This window comes from Octodon degus, unplaced genomic scaffold (assembly GCF_000260255.1).
Source record: "Octodon degus isolate 3935 unplaced genomic scaffold, OctDeg1.0 scaffold00093, whole genome shotgun sequence".
NCBI lineage: Eukaryota > Metazoa > Chordata > Mammalia > Rodentia > Octodontidae > Octodon > Octodon degus.
The window spans coordinates 9,556,880-9,565,196 of NW_004524669.1; the positions used below are offsets into that span (position 1 = coordinate 9,556,880).

Below are 8,317 nucleotides of genomic sequence, written 5' to 3' on the forward strand. Positions count from 1 at the left end.
TCGTGGGCTCGACTCGCGCGGCCTGCCACGGGCAGCGCCTCGACGACGGGAGCGACGGCGCAGTGAGAGCGCGGAGCGCGTCCGCAGCGGGGCCGGGCGGGCGGGGACAGGCGCGGGAGCCTTGGCGGCCGGAGGACCGCAGGCGCGGGACCCTGCTTCAGAATGAGACGTGGGAAGGGCCGGGGCTCAGGCCCCAGCCCCGGGGAAGTACCCAGAAAGGCCGTGCTGCAGTCCGCGTGCCGCAGCGCGACCCCGGCGGAGGGCGGTGCTGGCTCCGCCTGGTGTCCGGGGCGCGGGAGCGGCCCTGCTGCCCTGCCCTGAGGGTGAGCCCGCGGGTCTTAGTAGCTAGGGACCGGGCCCCGGGAAGACGGACACAGCGGGCGGGGGTGGAGACTTAGAGGCGACGCTCAGGAACAAGGGAAGAGCCAAGAAGACCTTGGCTGGCCGGTGGATGAGGAGGAGAGCCGCGGCCAACGGGTGGGGACCGCCGTGCGCGCTTGACGTGGGAAGCCAGGTCACAGGTTTGAGCTAGAAGATTTTTAGAAAGGGGTCAAAGCTTAAAAAAATCGCTTTGCAGGTGACTTGCAACTGACTGACGCTAGGTAAGGGCCAAAGAAGAAAGAGAGGAGGGTGGTTGGTAGGGAAAATTCATTGAATTTGGGTTGTTTTAGCATTACTGACAAATCAGATGTAAGTGCAAGAAAGAAGAAAAGGCCATGGTGACCCCAGAGGTTTGGGCCAAGCTCAAGGCAGTACTCTGTAATGCAGGCAGACTGCAGCGCTTGCAAGCGAGTCGGTACATAACGAGGAAGCCTTGCTACTTGCCTGCGATGAGTGTTGGGTTTTGTTTAGGAAACTAGAGGAAATTAAGAAAAAAGATGAGCCGTTCAGTAGTGAGGAGACAAACCTGGAAGTGCACATCCGGGTGAGCTACCGCCATGCCCTCCGCGTAATAGCGAAGGAGAGATTTCTTGTAACCTGGAAACCCGGGTGCTGACCAGGATGCAGAGCATCTGCCTCACTAAGTTGCTGGTAAGAATGGAAAATAGGAAAGAAACTCCCAACCCGATAGATGTCCCCTATGAGTTTGTGTTCTCTAAAATTGAAGAATGAATTTTAGGAACGGCAGGCTAAGAGCGGAATATATTTATGAGGGGGAGAGCTTCTGTCCCAGAGAGAGGTCCCAAATGGGTTACCCAAGAACCTGCCATTTTTAGGGATTTTTAGGAATAGTGCACATCCACAACATGAGGCCAGTCTAAGGTAGGTATGAAGTGGGATAAAACTATGGTCAGCCAATAAGATTGCAGGTACAATTGCTTAAGTAAAATGAATAAATCAGGATCAAATAGGGAACCAAATGTCAGCAAGTGGGCAGGAATGCAGAGCAGAGGCATTCCTGTAGAGGCTGGGTTAGTGGCTCTTCCTGACTTTCTCAAGGTGATAGACATTTAGGATGTCAGTCACTGATGCTTATCCTTACGGAAATGTGTGGCTGCATTTGTTTTATCTTTTATTGAGGTCTGGCCAACAGCAGAGGTGCGTGTCTCTCCCACAACTGCAAGGTGTCTGGTCTGCACTGGCTTCTTCCAGGGCCTAGCCTTATCTAACTGCCTATAGTAGTTTATCTAACTTAGTTCCCTACAACATTACCAGATGGTCAGGACACTGGTATGGCATCTGGTTGACAAATAGGACAATAGACAAAAACAGCCCAAAGGTAGCCTTGCACCACGTGTAGTAATCTGTAAATATGAAGTGTCCTGCCAAGACCTGTGTATTGAGGGCTTGATGCCTCTGGAAGCAATGTTCAGAGAGGTGATTGGATCATATAGGCATTAGCTTCATTACCGTCCCAACTCCGTCACTTCATAGGTCTGCTAATTGGGTTTTATTGGATGGCATGGAAGCAGGAATTGGGGCCCCGATGAAGGGAGTGAGTCATGGCAGGACTCTAGGGACTGTGTCTGGACCTAGCCCCGTCCTCCTTGGCTCTTTCCCTCTGTGGCTTTGTTCTCTCCTGCCTCCATCGAATGTGCAGCTTTCTTCAGCAGCAGCTTCCCACCATGACTTTTCTGCCTCCACACACGTCCAAGCACCTGGGCCAGCAGACCATGGACTGCATTGCGTATCACAGTGGTCAGCTGACTTTTAACCACAGTGAAGATGGAGCTGAAATAGCTGGACAGCCATGAGCCATAACCCAGGCCTGTCTTGGGTGGAAAAATTAAGTGTGAAGTCTAGAACTATTAAACTTTAGTAGGAAAGAGAAAATGTGTGACTTTGGGTTAAAATTTTTGGTATGTCTTTGAAAAGCATGATCATGAATTGAAAAACTGGTAAAAATTGAAGTTCATCAGTCAAGAACTTCTGCTCAATGAAAAAGACTGCTAAGAAAATGTAAGTATTGACAAACCACACCTCTGATAAGGACTGAAAACCAGAATACATATGGCCCTTAGTATTTGTTGACAGTTGGTTCCAGGACCTCACCTAAGAAGCCAAAACCCCTGAATGCTCAGGAATCTTATGCAGTGGTGTCTTGTTTGCTGACAGCCAAAGCGCTTCTTCCTGTAGACTTTAAATCACCTCTGGATTATTTACACTAGCTGTTATGGTTTGTGTCTACTTGTCCCCACCCCCAAGTCTCATGTAAGTTATGGGGCGGACACAACTGGAGGAGCAACATGTGGCTTGAGGGGCGGGGCCAGAGAGGCACAAATGGTTAAACTGGCAGCCTGTGCTTTCTCAGAGATGTGGAGAGGGGGGCTGGGGAGATGGCTCAGTAGGATAAGCGCTTGACTGGCAAACGCAAGGATCTGAGTTCAATCCCCGGTTCGGCCAAAAAAAAAAAAAAACTACTGCTAATTTGGGGGCCGGGGAGATGGCTCACTGGAATAAGCGCTTCCCTGGCAAGCACAAGAACCTGAGTTCAATCCCCAGTTCCGCCAAAAAAAAAAAAAAATGTGGAGAGGGTCACCCTGGACACGGCAGTGCCCCAGTCTCTCCTCCAGTGTCTTGAAACCTCCAGTAACTGAGCTAAATAAACCTTTCCTTCCCTCATTTGAGTGTCAGGTGTTTGTCCCAGCAATGAGAGAAGAGTAACTAATACACCAGTTGATATAGGTGTCAGGGAAACTCCCTACAAATAGCTGCGCAGGGAGGAATGGCAGACATGCATGCTCAGATCAGTGTTTTCCCAAAATATATTTGATCTGCAGTCAGTTGAACGGAGAATGTGGAACCTTCTCAGACCTCAACCAACTATATAAAGAATTTAAATACTCAATAAAAATCAGAAAACATTCAGTTAAAAAGTAGAAGGCTTCACCAGATATGCACAGATGTTCATATAGCCCAAAGAAAGACTCCAGTATTGTCATTGAATTAAAACTGTATGACTTTGTCTCTTCTGGGCATTCTGCATAAGTGAAGTCATAAAGCACGTGACCTGAGGCTGCTTTCATGGAGTGCGATGTGGCCAGGATGCATCCTGTCTGCCGTGTGTTCCTTTTGGTTGCCTAGTAGTACTCCGTGATGGTAGACTGTTGATACTACTCCATTGTCCCCCTCTGTTTGGTTGTTATGACTAATGCTTCTATGAACAGTCATACACAAAATATCTGTGGACTTAGTACATGCCTGTGAGTAGAATTCCCGGGTCATACGGTAGCTTTATGTTTAGCATTTTGAGAAGCTATTTTCTTTTTTCTTTTCTTTGTTTTTGTTTTGCGGAACCAGGGATTGAACTCAGGCAAGCGCGTATTCTACTGAGCTATCTTCCTGGCCAAAAAGCTACTATTTTCAGAAAGAAAAAAAATAGCAGCTTTAATATCCCAAACCAAGAAACATGCTGAATGTTCATCAGCAGATGGATGGATGGATGGATGGATGGATGGATGGATGGATGGGTCAACAAGTTCTATATGTTCTGTATCCATGTTGTATATTCATTACGAGTTTAGCCAGTGAATGCTATGTGATTAGTAATACACTAATGTTTGTGTTATTCTGGGATGAAAATGAACTAATGCAATAGCATGAGTCTCAAAATAATTTTTCTGTGCAAATGAACCCGGACATTCTATAGTATTCAAGTCATAAAATTGCTGAAAATTCAAACTAATGTACATTGGTAGCAGTATATAGCATACTTTAAAATACAGCTTGTTGACCTTTGCATCATACCTTGGTAGCTCAAAATACCAAACCAAAAGTATACACATAGCGGGAGGACACAAATGGGGTTGGCCACGCTGTAGCCCCCGTGTGATGCGCACACCTCGGAGCCTGCAGTCCACTGGCACAGCTCTGTTGCTGGAGGAGTGAGCCTGAGCTGTCCAAAAGCGCTTGTGCTAGGAAAGCACACCAACAGTGGTGAATTTTATTTTTAGTCCATAAAGTGATATATGATCTTTTGGACACTTTACGTCTCCCCTTCAGACAAGTGGTGCAGGCAGTACTGTGTACTGTGCTCTGTATGGTGTGTAAGATTCCAAATGTCTCAGGTAAAGCTGTGTGGAGCCCACTGGAGTTGGAGCTAATTGCAACTTGATCCTGGCCTGAGATAAAATGCAGGTCACCTGTGTGTTAATGTAATAAGAGTTGTCACTTATACTGCTGTAATAACCTGTTATTATTGTATCATATTCTTCCTTAGAGTTTCTTAAAGACATTCCAAGGAACTTACCTAAAAATGACCGTAAAGTTGAACAAAGTTTCAAGTTTGTGCAAGTCACTAGTCCTTTAGCTAACTTTTAGCTTTTGAAAAATACAACCAAAAACTTGCTTTGTTATTAACTTCTTATTTCCGCATTCCTTCTAAATAAAATTTTAAAAAGTCTGACTTTAGTTGCCTTTTTAACTTTACTTGGAGAGACCTTCATTAGTTACCTTTCAGTCACTGGGACAAAAATACCTGGCACACAGATTCATGGAAAAGAGCTTTGCTGTAGCGCAGAAGTTTCAGTCCCTCATGGGCTGGCTGCCAGACGGGAGAAAACTCATCCCTTGGCAGCCAGGAAGCAGAGCAAGCAGCGGAAAGCCAGAGAGGGAGGAAGGGCAGGCTGGCTGTCCTGCTTGCAGCCCCACAGCCTGCGTCCCTCTACCAGGCCCTACCTCCTAGAGGAACACCAGCTATAACTGGGCAGTGAAGTCAGTCATTGTGGAGCTCAGTACTAGCTACTCGCCTTCCAAAAGTCCCACTGCTGGACGCAAAGGCCTCCGGGGGTTGACAGTTAACTAGACTATAACAAGACTGTATTAATGACTTGAAATTACTTAAGTAGAACTTTTCTTTTTTGGGGGGAGGTCAAAAAATGCCATGTAAGTTTTGAAGCCAGTATATAAAATTTGGCTTGGGATCTGTATTGGGTATCTCAAAACGGAGGTAATCTGATTTAATGAGGTATGCTTTTATGTTAAAGTAGTGTATGTAGTTGATCACCTACACACTAAGTCTGCAACTTAGTGGACTGCAGGCTCCGAGGTGTGCGCATCACACGGGCTACAGCGTGGCCAGCCCATTTGTGTCCTCCCCTGCTAAGTGCATACTTTTGGATTGGTATTTTGAGCTACCAAGGTATGATGCAGAGGTCAATAAGCTGTGTTTTAAAGTATGCTATATACTGCTACCAATGTACATTAGTTTGAATTCTCAACAGTTTTATGACTTGAGTACTATTATAGTATGTCTGGGTTCACTTGCACAGAAAAATTATTTTGAGACTCATGCTATTGCATAGAGAGGACAGCTCATTCCTAATGGGTGCTGTGCTTTTAGGTGATGAGCTGGGAGCCCAGGGAGGGACGAGTTCATTACAGGGTCCTGTCACATCCCAGCTCCCCATGCCAAGAGGCTTCGATAAGTGGGATGGGTGACCCCTAGAAGCTGACATGCTAAATGGTTTTGTAAACTCTGATAATTGCTTTAAATTTTAATTTGAATGAAAATGATTGCTTAAGACATTCTAGAACAACATGGGAAATAATTTCGTGAAGTGTGGCCAAGATTTGCCCACCTAATATCCATCTGCTTTTTCAGCAAGTGGAGGGCGGTGGGGTGGGAGTGATCTGCCTTTCTGTGAAAGCGTAGACCAGCCTTAGGGCCACACACAGCCAGCGAGGCGGCAGGAAAAAGTTCCGATGCTGCTGGGAAAGGTCTTTTCAGGAAGCCATCTGGGCCTGGAGGCAGGCTGTTCCACCCTCGCCTTTTCTTCCCTTTGCTGCCTGAAATGTAGCACTTGATAGCAGTCACAAAAGCCAGGCGAAAACCAAGACATGGCTTTAATGTGGTAGAGAGGAGAGAGCCCTAGCGTGGCAGGAGGACGCAGTGGCGCATCCCATGCTCCATTATGTTGGTTCTCACATAGATCCCATAATCTTGCCTGATAGAAAAACTTAAAAGTCGTGCTTTTATGAAGAATAAAAGTCTTGTGTAAGTACAAGGTAACATTTCTGTAATGCATATTTTATGTTGGGAATTTCGGACTCAGTTGCTGTGTATCCCTGAATTCGCAAAGTCACCATCATTTTATAGGATCTCAACTTCATAGCTAATAAATTCTATACTACTGATGCAACATATGATCATTGGAGCTTTATAGCCGAAACAAATGTTTACAACAGTGGTAAACACTGGTACCTTACCGAAATAGATCGCTCTGGAGCTGTAGGTCTACTAGAACTAATACAGTGCCTGAAGTCTCAGCCATTGACTACAAGGAACCCTAACATTGCAGCAGGAAAATTCACAAGGCTAACTGCCTTCACACGATGTAGCCAGGTACTGAGATATTTGTACATCTGAGTCTAGGAAGACATACTCATTCTTCCTATTTTTAAGATGATTCCAGAAAGCCCTGTGTGTACGTGAGGGAGAAAACTAAATGTGCTAGTCCAGAGCCTCTTAACTGCCAACCAGCCAAGTGCAAGGTAGTTTTATGAGCTAATTAAGTTTTATATTTTGGGGAAGGAAACTATTTTGAGCTCCCATGTGAGCTGCACTACAGCCCTTGTACTCGTCAGATTCCCTAGAAGAACAGAATCGATCCTGAGTACACCCTTGTACCTAGGAAAGGGATTTATTAGATCAGCTCACACGCAGGCTGGCTGGTCCCATTGGCCATCTGCAGGCTGGAGAGCTGGGGTGACCAGCAGCTGCGAGTCTCAGCACAAGGAGGACCCAGGATGCCTGCATGTCAGAGGTGGAAGGCCTGGAGCGCTGAGCGGGCGGGTGTGAGTCCACGTGCGGTGCCGAGGAGCACAGCTGGAGTGCAGCCACCTGTGGGACAGGACAGTCACCTGGAGCGAGAGCTCGCGGCCCCGCCCACAGGGATGCTTTGCCACAGCTTTCCGGGGGTCTCCAGTCTTCTCCTCTCCGGTCTGACATCACAGCTGAAAAGTATTGCTTTATTTTATTAAAAATGAAGCGGCACGCCAGCCCTGCGTCCGGGAGACAGCATCAGCCGGCAAGTGTTCTACCAGGTCTAGGTCAGGGCAAAGCCACACACGTCGCAGTGCTCTCATTTTTAAGATAGCATAAGAATTCTTTATTGATGTGGAATATATATTTTATACTAAATTTTCATATTGAACTATGACTTACACTCAGAAAAGTGTTCCAGTCTTAAATTATATTTCAGTGAGTGTCACAGTGAAGCTGTACACACAGTCATTTTCAGGTGGAGGAACTAGCCACGAGCGAGGAACCACTTCAGACCCACAATGTTGACTACTAAAAACACTCATAACACCAAGTGTTGATGAAGAGGTGGAGAATCTGAGACCATCGTGCATGACTGATGGGACTCTAAAATGGTGCGGCCACTTTGGCACACAAACTGGCAGCTTCTTCAAAGGCAAAATGTAGAGATGTGTGACCCAGCAATTCTACCCTCGGTACATAGCCAAAAGAACTGAGAGTATACGTTCACAGAAAATACGTTCATGAGGGCTGGGGCTATGTGTAGTGGTAGGGCACGTGCTTAGAGACTGGAAAGCCCTAGGGGAGACTCTAGTAACAAAACAAATGAAACAGAGACAACTCAGCAACACGTGCATGTGCCAGGGCTGGAGAGGGAGCTCAGCAGGCTAAAGCGCCTGCTTAGACAAAGCACGGGGACTGTTGTTCGACACCCCCCCACACAGCATATGCTGTACCAGTCCTGTCCCCAGAGTGAGTTGAGCCGGCCAGTGTCCTGGCATAGTCGAGCACACCTGTAATCCCAGCACTAGGGAGGCTGAAAGCAGGAGGATCACTATGAGTCTGGGCTGTATAGTGGGACCCTGTAAACAATCAAATACAGAGACACACACA

At 46.8% G+C, this 8,317-nt stretch overlaps 1 protein-coding gene across 1 annotated transcript in view; it reads right to left on the reverse strand.

Annotated features, from left to right (window-relative positions):
- Window positions 1-8,317, reverse strand: part of Eif3m (eukaryotic translation initiation factor 3 subunit M) — a 92,769-nt gene that overhangs the window by 28,756 nt on the left and 55,696 nt on the right. The gene's annotated exons all lie outside the window — the stretch shown is intronic.